We start from the raw sequence: 14,915 nt of genomic DNA, 5'->3' as shown, positions 1-14,915 counted from the left end.
CCAGGCCTGCTGCTCCTTTCGCTGATGTTAACTGCCCTGACATCTATGGTGCAAGAGTGGATGCTGGCTAGGCCCTCATCACCGGGCTTGATCCTCACTGCGCCCCTCGGAGGGCGAGGTATGCTGTTACCCCAGACGGGGGACCTGAGGCACAAGGTGGCTTAAGTATCTGGCCCAATGTCAGTCAGGGAGCCAGAGCCAGACACTGACCCCAGGTCTCCTGAGTCCCCATCTCGTGCAGGATCCACCCAGGCCCACTTTCTCTCATTCCTTGCCCTGCCCCAGTATGGCCACAGCCCAGCCCTAGCTCTTAGCTGATCAAGCTGCTTCTCCCCCGTCCTGCCAAGCCTCCAGGTGCTGGGGTTACGCTACCTCCCCACACAATTCAAGGCTGGGGCAGTGTGACACCCGATGGATCCGCAGCAGGCCGGCGTGCTGGATTTTCCCTGCTAGCCTGCAGCCCCCCCAGGTCAGCCTCCTCTGGCATTATCTCAGCAGGGCGAGGCAGGACGTGACCCAGCTGCCTCCCAAACAGAGAGGAGAGGAGATTCCAGCCAGGGACAGTGGCTGAGAAGAAGCAGATCCCAGAGGCGTGAGCACAAAGAACAAAAGAAGCAGAACTTCCACTGTTTAATCCCTGCGTTTCCTCCACTGCAATCGCTCCTCCTGGGCCACATCACCCCACCCCGGGACAGAAAGATGGGGCAGCCAGTGCTTCCAGACCAGGAACCTGGCGTTAGGGGCTGAGCCCTCCAGGCCAGGTTAGCGGAGAGCAGGCACCAGTAGGGACAGTTGCTGAATGCCTGAGGCATGAATCAGGCTGGCAGAAATGTACCAGAGAGAGCTTGGGAGGGGAGGAAAGGTCGGGGCTTTTAGGGCTAATGGGGAGTGGGGCGGGTGTTTAGCAGGATATCGGAACGCAGCTGGAAATCATTAAGCAAGGACTGGCAGAGAGGAACCAGACAGGACTGCACCGGGCTCTCCCACTGTGGAGCACAGAGTACTGTGGGGGTGGCACGCAGGGCTGTGCTGGCAGCTAGGCAGGGTCCCAATTGCTGAGGGGCAAAGGCTGCAGCGGGCCCTGGACGTAGGTAGCAGACTCTGTGTGTTTCTGCAGCAGGAGGCAGGATTGGTAGGGCTGGGGCCCGCTCCCCCTGCGCCCCATGGACACTGCTCCACGGGGACTCTCCCTGTGCACTGAAGAAGGGAGGGACGGGGCTAGTGGGTCCACCACAGCCTCCCACAGAGCACGTGGTGCCAGGTCTGTGGGAGCTCACGTGGCCACAGGGCTCCCTGGTCTGGAGTGAGCGGGGAGGAGTCCATCACTACCACCCCCACAGGGCACTTCTCGGGGCTGAATACCTAAGCCTCCGTTCTGCCCCTGCCTTGGCACCCACAGATTTCTGCTGAGCCAGTGGCAGTCGGGCTACGGGCTAGCTAGAAACCAGGGCAATTTCTGCCCCATTGTTAGCTGCTGACAAACATTCCCAGGTAAATAACCTGTTGTCCCAGGCTGGCAGAGCCTCGTAACTGGCCACACAAGGCTGTTTGGGAAAGGGGCATCGGCGATCGTTCCGTGGTGCTCCCTGCCTGATTCCCAAAGCACTTGGCTAACTAGGGACATTGCTGTCAAGCGGAGGTGCCTGCCTGTGGGCACCCAAACGAGAGGCCTGAGTAGGGTGACCAGGCAGCAAACGTGAAAAATCGGGACAAGGGGAGGGGTGTAATAGGAGTCTATATAAGAAAAAGACCCAAAAATCGGGACTGTCCCTATAAAATCGGGACATCTGGTCACCCTAGGCCTGAGTTTGAGGACCCGAGCACCTGCTGTTCCTGAGGGACTTTGATGGCACTTGGGGGCACTCAATGCCTCTGAAGATCAGGCTACTGCTTAGGTGGCCAAAATGTGGATTTAGCTTCCTACCGTTAGGCCCCCAGGCATTGAGGAACATTGCTGACACCTGCGAAGGAATCTGTTCCTCTACCAGTGAAGTGCAGCTGAGTCAGGGGTGGAACATGTTCTCTGTTTGGAACAGGAAGGATGCCATAACCAGTGGGAACGGCGAGGGATTATTGATCTGCTTGTCAATGCAGGTGAGGCATTCCTAATGGACCCGGCACCACGTCTACACTGCAGGTTAGGTTGGCTTAGCTACGGTGCTCAGCGGTGTGGATTTTTCACTGCCCCGCAGGTCAGCTTATTGTTAAGTATAGTGTAGGCTGTCCAGGCCCAAGTATCTAGACACTAGATCAACTGAGCACAAAAGAGCATTTATCACCTTCCACCCCTGCCCCCAGAGGGAACCCAGCCCTCCTCTGGTGCCCTTGGAGATTCTGTTCTCGTTGGTTTTTCCATCGGTGTAGGAACACCGTTTCCCCGAGTGCCAGTAGCTTGGGCCACAGAAGTTGTGTCTATGCGAGGGGTTAGGTCACTGTAGCTCCATTGCTCAGGATCAGATGATTTGTCGCACCCTGGGTGATGCAGCTCGGTCACCCTAAATTTTAAGTGTAGACTAGGCCTGGCTTACTGGGTGACCTTAGGCAAGTCACTCCATCCACCTTGTTTGTGCCTCAGTTTCCCCATCTATAAAAAATAGTCACGTACCTCACAGGTGCATTGTGAGAATTATGATTTGTAACGCACTTTGAGAGCCTCATTTGAAAGGCCCAATGCAAGAGCAGGCTGCAGAAGTGCAAAGTAGGGTTATTATTTTACATGTGAGTTTCCTGGCTTCTGCTGGTTTACAGCACTTTCCATGTCTGTAGCACCGTGAAAGATCCCAACGTATTTTGTAAATGATATACATGCACCACTGAAATGCAGCCACCTCTGGGGTGGAGAACATTAGCCCACCAACAGTGCACAGGATGCCACACAAAGCTGGGGGTTGGGAAAGGCAAGTCCTTGTTTATGCCATGCAGAGCAGCCAGGATCTGAAATATTCAGGACACCCAAGAATAAAAATTGGACTGCTTTTGGAACAATTTGTATAGTGGGGGTGCTGAGAGCCAATGAACCAAATTGTAAACACTTCTGTGATAGAAACCACTTGGAGCCAGGGGGTGCAGCAGCCCCCCCAGTTCTAGCACCTATGGCTTTTGGAGGGGGATGTTCTGTGTCCCTGCTGCGGCCCCAGGGCTGAACGAGTTTACTCTCACCCCACGGTCCTGGGGCCGGAGGAGGTAATTCTCCCTGCCCAGGCCCTGGAGCTGGAGGAGTTCTGTGCCCCTGCTGATTTCTGGGGGACCCCGTGCTCCTGCTTGGCCCCCTTGTGCACACCCCTCAGGAATCCTTAAAGTGTCCCCCCCCCAGAGCAAATTGCATTGGGATTAAGTGCAGTCACCTCTGGGGTGGCACACGGCAGCTGCTTAACAGCGCTACACAATAATTTAGGACAGGAAACTGAAGAGGGATATTCACTTGATAGGGGATATTCAATTGAAAATACTGTGGGGATGTTATTAACCAACCTAGAATTGGGACTCACATGGGAAGGATAGCCCAGCTAAGAGGGAACATATGTGATCGTTCAAAAATCCCCTTCGAATTGAGAAATAAACCCTAAGAGACACTTCTGGGTCTGAGCCATAAAATCAGAATCCAGATAGGGCGACCAGGCAGCAAGTGTGAAAAATCAGGACAGGGGACGGGGGGTAATAGGAGCCTATATAAGAAAAAGCCCCAAATATCGGAACTGTCCCTATAAAACCAGGACATCTGCTCTCCCTAAATCCAGAGTTCAAATATTTGGGGGAGCCCACATCTTGGGGCAGTGGATTAAGACTCCCGTGTGGGAATCACGCTCTCTATTTAAGGCCAGGCAAACTTTCCGCACACCCCGTCTCCTGACCCACACACAGGGGAAAAGTCAGACCCCCGGAAAGAGGGCGCCCCCCCAGACTTGTTCCTTTCGGGGCGGTGGGTGCGTGGCCTCAGGGGATCAAAGAGAATTCTCCAGCTAGTGAATGTTTGAAAGCTCTTTTGAACCGAGCAACACAGAGATGATCCCCCCCCCCAAAATCCCTTTGTCCCCCTCCCCTTAAAAACAGGAATTTGCCCCGGATTGCATTTCAAGCGTAATTGATGGGGCTTGGAGCAGGGCTGGAAAGTGTTACTGGGGCCGCCTTTGCTCCCGGTCCCTGGGCTTGTTTGCCGACGTGTGAATGGGAGAGGGAGGCGCTGAGTGGACTTGGAATTGGAGGCGAGCCAGAGAGCAGGAGGGGGCGGGGTGGAGGGGAAGGAGCAGGGCCGGGAGCTCAGACAGCCCGGCGCCAGCAAACACCTGCAAACAGCTAACAGGAACACAATGGCAAACACAGGTGGGGGAGTGCTGTCATCCCCAGCCGCTCCCCTCTGTTAATCACAGCTGATTGCATCAGTTTCCAGGCCCTGCCAAGACCCACCAGCAGCAGCAGGAGCCGCCGCCGCTGTAGCCAGGCCGGGGTTATTCTCTGTGTCAGGAGTTTGCTAATTTAAAGCAACTTTGCGTTACTTTTCCCCCCTTGCAACACAAAGGGGAGTTAAAAACAGGTGGGGGGAGGCTAGAGCCAAGCCTCGCTTCAGAGTAAAAGCCAGCCCAGATTGGCCTGGTGCTTGGGGTTTGCCCAGCCCCGGCGCCTAGGAAAATGCAGCGGGAGGCAAAATGCCAGGCCAGATAAAGTCCAGGGCCTGATTCTGGTCCCGTAAATCCGGAGTAGCTGTATTGTTGTCAAGTCAGGCCTAGTGTAAGGGAGCGTAGAATCATGGCTCAGCATTTCTGCCGTACCAGGGTCCAGGATACATTTTTTTGTTTTTAAACACGGGGTCCCCTGGTGTGTGCTAAGCCCCCGTCTCCCGAGGGACATGTGGGGCGGAGAAGAGCCAGGAGGGACTGGGGAGCGGAGCCACTTGTTTTCCCATCACCCAGTCTGAGGAGGAGACAGCAGACGCAAATCAAAGCTGCACATGGCTGGAAAGATTTTTCCGTTTGTTCCGGGAAACTTTCTGGAGTCCTGATGACACAGAGGAAGAAGAGAGACGGGCTTCTGCCCTGGGATGCTTAAGAGTACTTTGCACAGGATGCAGCAGGCTCCGTTCCAAAGGTTTGCTTCTTCTGACCGAAGTACTGAGCCGTAGGGATCCAGCACCCCTGGCTGGGTTCAGCTAGGAGCCAAAAAGGGGTGATGTCCCTGACGCAGATTGGAGTTCATTCTACCCCAGCAGTGAGGTGGTATCACGGACCTGCTTGCTGAGCGAATGCCGTATTGGGAACTGTCGCTTTTGCCATATAGGCTCGGTTTAATCACCCTAACAATCCTGCATTCATATAAGGGATGATCTTATATATGGCGGAGAGGTCCTTTCACCTACCACTGAAATGCAGCCAACTCTGGAGTGGAGCGTGGTAGCTGTTTAAGAGCAAGACATAACAGTTCAGGACAGGAAGTGAACAGGTATGCTGTATCCACCTGAAAAAACAGCAGGAGGGAACATTGTTCTTAACCAAACTGGACTGCGGCCCCATTCTGGGGATATCACCATAACTCTTGCAAAAGGAGGCTTGTGGTTTTGGAAAGCCCCTCTGTGGTCAGGCCCTTGGTTTGATGTCTCACTGTATCCCCTGTGACCGCGCTGGGGCCCTTGGTCCGATCATTTTTCAGAGGGAAGAGTAACCTCTTCTCAGCCACTGTCTGCTGCTCGATTGGTTTTTATTTCGGCACTGAGCCTGACTCAGCCCACCAATATTGCTTAAGCTTATGAGATCTGACAAGATCACATCTGGGGGCGGTACCCGTATGGAAGCCAATAACTGTCATTATGCCCCATTTTATAACAAAGGAAAGAAGTGTCACAGACAGCCTTTCCCACCCCCCCAGTTTATACACAGGGAGTGGCTAGGGGTGTTTATAAAGCGTACAATTACTCTGTTATTTATCTTGGTGCAGTCCTTCTGATTAGACACCTGGGCCCAAGGCTACATGGCTCTCTTCAATTCTAAGCAGCTCAGTCTCAGCAAGCCTGGATTTCCAAGCTCAATAATAATTCTGGCTCCTTTAATGCCTTTCACGGAGGATCTCAAAGCACTTTTAAAGTACTAATGAGTATCCCAACCACCATGTTGCGATAGGTGGCGTTGCCCACTTTTAACACATGGGGAAACTGAGGCACAGAAGTGGCATGGCATGCCTGGAGACACCTATTTAGAATGGATTTTTGCGCGAGCTAGAGAAATTACCCATTGTTGAGCGGTGGTCAGCACGCCCCCTTCACCTGGTGTTCGAAGTGGTTGGGTTGCTACTGCGGACAGGCCCCAGTTGTTTTCAGTGCGATCAGAGGTCCCTTTCCTTGTGCCCTCAATGTCGAAAACGCAGCTCAGACTGCGTCGCTGCTGAGCTCCGACAACGTGTCGGTGCCCCAAGAGAGCCACACAATTATTGGATAGCGGCTCACAGGAGCTCCCAAAAGTGTCACTCAGGATCAAGTCCCCATTGGGCTGGGGGCTGGGCACCCACACAGGAACAGCACCCCCAAGTCTCTGCCCCAGAGGGCTTACAATATAACGTGCGCTCACGCTCTGTTGTGTTATGGTGACTTTTGCCCTCCTGATTCTTTTTGGTTACAGATCTACCTGCACAGCGCTTGCACACGAACGTCCCTCCCTAGGACTGTCCTTGAATCAAAGGTTGTTCCTGGGCAGACGTGCCAGCCACTCAGGATAATTAAACTGGATTCTTTAATCAGGCAAACTTAAACGCTGCCATAATGTCTGTCTCCTCCCTTCCAGCTTTCAGGGGCCATATAGCGTTGGCAGGTATGTACTGCACCCACTCACCCTCTATTCCATTATTATTATTATTTGATCCAAACCCCAAAGCTTTGACATTTTAAGGCTTGGAAAGATATTTTTGTCACCTTGTGGCAGCTTTTGCCCTCCTGCATTCTGGCCAGAACAGGCACAAGGGCTGACATGTAATAATTACCTCTGATCAGCCCCTTTGCTCAACGCAATTTACATAGGGAGGCTAGTATCTTTACAATATTCTGATTTTTGCGGATGGGGAAACTGAGGCAGGTAGGGGCAGAGAGAGCAACTTGCCCAAGGCAAGTGGCAGAGGTGGGAATGGAACCCAGGTCTCTCAACTCACAGGCCTGTGCCCCACCCACTAGACCACACTGCCTTTCAATACAGCCAGGTATGGAGGAAAAGGGCGGTCTTTTCCTGGCCCTGGCCCTCTGTGGGTTACTGTAATTCACCCTTCTGATCCTGTCACTGTGGCCGACCCCTACAGTTGCTAGACCCCACCTTAATGAGGAGCATCCCTGACTCACCAGCTGTCAAGCCCCCTTGCTACGCATGCGTCCATGTGCCATGCAGGCTACAGATGTCCTCCCCTGGTCTCCTACATGCTGTAGTGCACAGGGTGTGTGGCCCTGGCCACCCCGTAATGCCCTTTGCATCACGTGCGGCCCGTATGCAGCTGGGCCCTGTTGTGCGGCGCTGGGCCAGAGCTGACAACAACGTGCGCAGTCACTGGCCTCCTGGGTATTTCCTCTGTAACTCTAGATGAGAGCGAGTCTGAGCCCCTCATGAATTCTTCTGGGGGGCAGGGAGCAGCCTCGCTCTGCTTGGGGTTACGGGCTAGTGAGCTGGTCCCGTCTCGCCCCCAGATCCAGTTTCCTAGCTCAGCAATGCAGGAAACGCCAAGCTGGGCTTGGGCCATTGTCAGCCGGCGGCCTTGAGGGGATCCTGGGAGACGGCCGACTCTCCCTTCTGTGCACATCCACCAACTCTGACCGGGGCTGGGGTGAGGGGGGTGATGGTTTCCATCCACTTGGCGCAGACACTTAGTCAGAGCTGGCCCCCTAAACAGCGTCCAGGGCAGCCCACCCGCCTGTTCTATTCGTTCGGTAGGATTACAAATCCTTTGCACCAGCACCTTCCACCTGAAGATCACAGTGCACCCAGCAGGTGATTTGGGTGGCGTTGCCAGGTGCCCGCTACTCCCATGAACATCAGCTGGAGATGTGGGGGCTCAGCACCTTTGAAAATTAGGGTTGTCATCTGCGTAAGCGCCTTGTGGGGGTGGGGAGGGGAATGAGAATGGGGAAACTGAGGCACAGAAAGGCAAAGTAACTTGCCCAAGGTCTCACACAACAGGACAGGGGCAGAGAAGTGCATAGAACCCAGGGAGTTCTGGCTCCCAGGTCCCCACGCTCCACTCTGGTCCCCTAGCCTGTCCCTTTGACCACAATATACACCCACCTGCCACTCACTGTTAGCATCGCTGTCGGATGGAGTCATTTGTTTGCCTGCTCTTGGCTCCCTCGAGCCCTGCTCTTGGCTCCCTCGCAGGCAGAGCAGGGTGACAGGAGCCATGGGCAAAAGCACGGAGCAGATTGATCCACGCTCAGTGAATCTCGTCCCTTCCCTCTCCCCATCGCCTGAGTCCAGGCTGGGAGAACTGTCCCCGCAGAGCCAGCACTTCTGGGGCAGCCACAGCCCCTCTGCAGGCTCCTCTGCAGGGCTCGACATTCACCTCCGGCATGCTGGGGAGGATCCTGCAGCTATACTGGCCAGCCCTGGTGGGGAGGGAGCAGGACTGGGGAGAGCTTGGCTGTGCCCAGGTGGACTGATCCCGTCTCGTGGTCTGCTGTGAGGAGACACCACTCTATGCCTCATTGCTGCTCCCCTGACTTCACCCACCACTGAGTGCCTGCTTCCCGCTGGCCTCCCTGGGCCCACCCGCTCTGCCCCCTGCAAAACCTCTCTGACTCTGTCAAGTAAGGACCAAACCCCAGCCCTGCCTCCACCCATCCAGATTTACTTACAAGCCGTCACTAAATTGCTGCTCAGCCTTGGGTACATCCCTGCCCCTCCACGTGCCTCAGTTTCCCCCCTCAAGCAGGGAGGATAGTACTTCCCTGCCTGCCATGAGGAGCTGCCACGCTCCGCTCCTTACTGTGCATAAAGTGCTTTGAGATCCAAAGTACCATGAGCTTGGAGGTGGTGTCTCTCTTTGGGCCCAGCTCTGATACGGATCAAGGGTAAAAAGCTGCTGAGTCTGCAGGTCACATCTTCGCTGCCCGTGGGACACTTGCCCTGTGCACAGGTCCCTGCTGATGCAGGTGGGGAATATCTGCAGGGCTCCCCAGTGGGGTAAAGGCTCTGCTACGGGCGCTCTCCCCGCTGTCCTGCACTCCCCTCACTGGCTTGATGTATCCACCTAGAGCGTAAGATCTTTGGGGCAGGGACCCTCTTTCTGCCACGTGTCTGTACAACTTCCCAGCACCACGGGCCCTGATCCTGTCAGCGTTGCCAGCTCTTGTGAGTTTTTTCCCCCGCGAGACTCTCGATAGTTGCTATTTTGGTTAAAACCCTGGTTCCCGGATGCAAAGTTACAACACCACCAGAACTGTCCCTTGTGCCGTCCTCCTCTAGCTGCCACAGATCTACTGCCATCGATATCCGCCACCTGTATCAATCCTGTAACCACGGTTACGTGGGCAAGACAATTAGTTGCCCCTTCAGCATGCAGCTGCAGGTCTTGTTAACGCAGCCGCGGCAGGGGAGGAATTAGATATAATTATATGCCTGGGTGGCATCCCAGCTGCGGTGGAGGGGCACTGCCGGAGCTAGCAGACTGTCGGCATTTCCCGGCTTGCGGGGATCAAACATTGTCTGTGAAACGTCTTTCCCCTGGGCTGAAACTGGGCAAGTGTGGCTCAGTGGGGAGACTGGCTTCCTGGGGGAGCTGCAGCCGCAGCCAGGGGAGGCACAAGCCGGGCCACAGGGCACAGCAGTGAGAGGAAAGAATATTGGCTAGGTTTGGCAAACCCAAGGTCGACCAGAGCCTGATCCAAAGCGCTGGGGAGTGAATAAGGATCATTCCATTGACCTCCATGGATCAGGCCCATAAGGATGAGTTAAGACTTGGGGATGGAGGGTGGGAGGTTCCTTTGTTGTTTGAGTCGTTTTAGGGCAGGTGAAAGGAGCTGGTTTGAAAACCCTTTGTGATTCCACAGCTCAGGTTAGACAAGAGCAATGCTAGCTTCCCACAGAGCTCGTGTGACTCAGCCCTGCCTTCTAGAGGGGAGAGGAAAGAGTTTGATCTCCAAACCCGTTCAGTCCGTCTGCCGGGACTGCCAACAGGCCTGCAAAATAGATGCTAACAATGTGGACGTCAGGTTTACTGGGATCCTGACTGAGATCCACCAAACTCATTTCACACAGGCTGCCAATCCATCAGCAAAGAGCAAAATCTTTCCCTGGGTTGGCTTTGACTCAGCAATCAGGCAAGGAAAGACCTTTGTCGCTAATTTCCCGAGCCATCCTCCAATCGCTATGCATCCAAGAGGCAATTCCTGGCCGGGTGAGACTAAAGGGAAAATGACCCCAGCATCAAAAGACATTGATGGCCTTTCTCCATCCAAAGGCTTAAAATGTGTCATGGTCTCTTCATTATTGACCAGTCATACTTTAGCAGGGGAACGACCCTGATCCCTAAAGCCCTGTTATTTGTACCAGCATAAATGTGACTCCTTCGCCCGATACAGATTGTTATGTAAAAATCTATGCGTGTGTCGAATGAAGCCAGTTCTCTCACCCCAGGGAGAACTGGCTTGTATTGGGTACAGTGAGTTCGGTCCACAGCACAAGACAAAAACCATCTGCAGCGCCTTCAGGCCGCTATATGCTCTCATTTACTGCCCCCTAGTGGCATTCTGGCATGATACGGAATGTATTTTTTAAACAAATATATACTTGATAAAGGACCATCTTTCCTAACTGAAGTGGAATTCACTTCAGGAATTCCTCTTGGATGCATAGCGATTGGAGGATGGCTCGGGAAATTAGCGACAAAGGTCTTTCCTTGCCTGAGTGCTGAGTCAAAGTCAACCCAGGAAAAGATTTTGCTCTTTGCTGATGGATTGGCAGCCTGTGTGAAATGAGTTTGGTGGATCTCAGTCAGGATATATGGAAATAATTGTGGACAGGGAAATATTAGGAAGGGGTTTATCAATCCAGGACAGATTTGCCTTTTCTCTTCTCACCTCTTCCCGGTGGTGGTGTTGGGAGGTCAGAATCTCAATAAGGGAAAATAAATGATGACAGCAGGACCCAACGGAGAACAGCGTCCCAGTGTGCCAGGCGCTGTACACGTGCATAGTAAGAGACAAGACAGATAAAGGAAGGCTCTTTATCTCCATTTTACAGACTGGGAACTGTGGCATATAGAGATAAGCAACTTGTCTCAAGTCATGCATAGTCTGCGGCAGAGCCAGGAAATGAACCCAGGTCCCTGGCTAGTTGTCTAACCATGAGACCTTTCCTTCCATTTGGGAAAAATATGGCTTTGGGCTGTTGTGATGGGAAAAGGTGCTTTCAAACTTGGTTATATGAGGAATAACAAGGCAGCTCTTTCTCACTGTGCTGCTGAAGGACTCATTGGAAGAGTCAGAGATGTGTGTTGGCGGTTCTTGCTGCCTGTAATTGCAGGGACGGGGATTATTCTTTAACAAAAGCCTGGTCCTTCCAACTCTTTGACCGGCGTTGAAGTGAACTGGATGCTGAGCAAAATGCTCTGATTTCATCCAGGCAAGCCCTTCCCCGTCTCGGCTAATCAGGGTTCACATCCTGGGTCCCCGTGATGTCACAAACCTATTAGTTGTCCAGTCCTGCATGGAGTGTTCCTGGAAGAAGAAAGGGGTAGTGTGAGAGGGCATCAGGGAGCTGGGTGTGGGAGTGTGTGTCAGAAAAGGGTGCCCACTCCTCCCTATGCTCAGCCTCACCTCTCCCCTTCCCTGGCCTCTGGGGGTTTGACGATTTGACTCTCCATGCAGGGGGTGGCTGGTTCTAGGACTCAAACAGAGTGGGCTCACTGGAGCCTAAGAATGGCCATACTGGGTCAGACCAATGGTCCGTCTATCCCGTCTCCTGACACTGGCCAGTGCTAGATGCTTGAGAGGGAATGAAGAGAGCAGGGCAATTATTGGAGGATCCATCTCCTGTTGTCCAGTTCCAGCTTTTGACTGTTAGCAGTTTAGGGACACCCAGAGCATGGGGTTTGTGTCCCTGACCATCTTGGCTAATAGCCATGGAGGGATCTATCCTCCGTGAACTTCTCTAATTCTTTTTTAAACCCAGCTGGCCTTCACAACATCCTCTGGCAATGAATTCCACAGGTTGACTGTGTGTTGTGTGAAAAGGTACTTCCTTATGTTTGTTTAAAGCTGCTGCCTGTTAATTTCATTGGGTGACCCCCTGGTTCTTGTGTTATGGGAAGGGGTAAATAACACTTCCCTAGGCACTTTCTCCACACCATCTGGAGTGAGGAGGGCAGGAGCCACGCACCCCCATGTAGTGATTTAACTGAATCTAGGACCTTTGCTTCTAAAAGGTTGAGCTTCTACAACGTGAGCTCCAGCACCCATCTCGTTAGCTGGGCTGTAGCAGGCTCATCCACCTCTGTCTCTGGCCTCCTGACCACTAGAGGGGGAGAGAGCGCCACACTGAGTGGGTGTGGCTCACACCAGCCTATGACTGGCTGGGGGCGGGTGGTCTCCGAGATACATATGGGATCAGCCAGTGTCACCAGCTTAGTTGAAAGGGGGCTGCTGGCGATGGCCAGCGTGGCAGGCACTGGACGGGGACATGGGACAGGCCTTTTGCGTAGGGATGAGGTCGCTCCAAGCATTTTGTGACCCTTGGGCAAAGGATGCTACAAAACGCATCTCATTGTGTTGACTTGGTCACTAAGCATTTTATTGCACAGCCTAGGAGCCCAGGCATGGACCAGCCAGCACCCCATCGTGCTAGATCACAAATTCCCTGGGACAGAGGCTGCCTCTTGCTCTGTGTCTGTAGCTCCCAGGACAATGGGGCTGGGTTCCTGAGCCGGGCCTCCAGGTAATAATCAATAGGCTCCAAATGAGAAAACCACCAGAGAGCAGGCTTGCTGTGGCACCGAGGAATGGTCAGCTGGCCACTAGAGGGCAGCCTCACTTGCTCACTTATTCACACCAAACCAGTATGTTACCAGGAGCGAGGGAAATGGAGCAGAAATGGGTGTGGAAGCATGGCCAGGATCCATCTGGGTTTGGCGGGCCACCCCCGAAGCTGCTGCTAGGGGCCTCGCGCCCATTGATATTGTAGATTGTGAAAGGGGGGGGAGGGCAGGGGGGGATGAGGGCTGCCGGGCTGAGGTGACTGAGCAAATACGTTGGGCGGAGTATTTAGTTAGCAGCAGAGAGTAGCTGCGTCCCCACTGCATCACGAGCTGGAGTATCAGCAGCACTTGAGCTTTAACCCCCAACAGGCCGGTTAGCGTGGGTCTAATACACCACCTGACTCGAGCTAGAGATTTTTAGGTGTGGACAGGAGTGGGGTTAAGGGCAGCACTCAAGTTCTACCTCGTGCTAACACTGCAGCGAAGACCAGCCCAGAGAGAGGCCTTGTCTGAACATGCCCAGGCGTTGGAAGCTGACCATGGACCGAAGCCAGATCACCAGATACCAACCCGTCTGAACGTGCAGGGCATAAAAAATCCAGGTTTGAATGTTCCAGCTGGAACTGATCTCTGATCACAAGTCTCTGAATCTGCAGGGAGCAAAGGAAATGCAGCCTATGATATGATCCAAACCCTGAGAAGGCTTCTGTTCAGTAGGGAAAGTATCCCATCTCCATTCTCCCCCACAACCAGTCACACCAATTCAGATCTTTCTTGAGAGGAGGGGGCAAATTCCAGTCTCTACCCCCTGGTGGGGACCCCATGCCAGTCCCCATTTGTCCCCCCTCCTCCCATGCAGGGTCCCCCGATTTCCTTTGGCTGGGGATTCTCCACTCTCTCTTACCCACACAGCACATGAGCCAGTGCCACCAGGGGTCGAGTTCTTGGCAGACTCCCCCACGCTTTGCCATCCAGGACCCGACTCTTCGTCCACCAGATCGGAGCGCCATTTGGCCCGGCTGCAACTCTGTCTGGATGGAGAGTGGCTGGGCTAAATCTGAGTGGCATTCTCAGCCCATGCACCAGGTCGCAAGACCCCTCATTGCAGTGTGGCCTGGACCCCCTCCAGCTGTATGGAGGGGTGGACGGGTGACATTTCAGTGGCGTTGGGACCATGCACACAGGGCAATGCTCTGGATTACTCTGGCAGCAGCTGTACTGAGATACTACGGGACCATGGCTGAAAAGTAGTTGGACCAGGGCCTCCCCCGGCTCCATGGCCAATGGAATTTTGAGCAAGTGTAAAAACCTGGGGGGGGGGACGGGGAAGGAGGGGGATTTGCTCCCCCTAATTGGCACAACTACCTCCCACCTTCCCCTCCCTCTGCTGTTCCAAGGTCTTCCATGGTGAACACACTGGAACAGAACTAGAGAAGGTCCCCTCTTTCCATCAAGGCTGGGATGAGAACCAGCCGTGACCTGTTCCTCAGCCTTCCACTGGCCTCTGGTGGGACAAAAGCGCAACTGCAGGCCCAGCAAAAACGGGCGTGATTACAGGCAGAAAAATGAAAACAGAGGAAAATGACCTACTGTAGAGGTTCGACCACCCCAAGGAGACTGGGTCCTGGCAGGGGTGTTGGAACAATTTTTATAGTGGGGGTGCTGACTGAGAGCCATTGAACCAAACTGTAAACCCTGCATATAATGGAAACCACTTCAAGCTAGGGGGTGTGGTAGCACCCCTAATTCCAGCACCCATGGGTCCTGGGAGCTGAGGTCTAGTCGGGCATGGGGTGAGGCGTGGATGCTGGTAGATGGGGGGCAGGTTGGAGGGGGCTGATATTGATACAAGACTTTGTTGTTAGGACAGGACACTGGCAGAAGGCAGTATCTCCAGCTGGAATTTGGCCATGGCGCCAGGGATATCCCCCTTTGTCTTGTGAAAAATGTCATGGGATCGTTAATGACAAGCAGACAAGCCCTCATCT

At 53.8% G+C, this 14,915-nt stretch overlaps 1 long non-coding RNA gene across 1 annotated transcript; it reads left to right on the top strand.

Moving 5' to 3' along the window:
* Positions 1 to 690: 690 nt before the first annotated feature.
* Positions 691 to 6,624, top strand: LOC141974547 (uncharacterized). The gene is made up of 3 exons (XR_012635767.1): positions 691 to 761; positions 2,037 to 2,094; positions 6,603 to 6,624. It is a non-coding gene; the product is annotated as an uncharacterized LOC141974547 (long non-coding RNA).
* The last annotated feature ends 8,291 nt before the right edge of the window (positions 6,625 to 14,915 follow it).

The sequence above is a fragment of the Natator depressus genome, chromosome 19 (assembly GCF_965152275.1).
Source record: "Natator depressus isolate rNatDep1 chromosome 19, rNatDep2.hap1, whole genome shotgun sequence".
Classification (NCBI taxonomy): Eukaryota; Metazoa; Chordata; order Testudines; family Cheloniidae; genus Natator; species Natator depressus.
The sequence above is the reverse complement of the archived record's forward strand: the minus strand, read 5'-3'. Positions and strand labels throughout refer to the sequence as shown.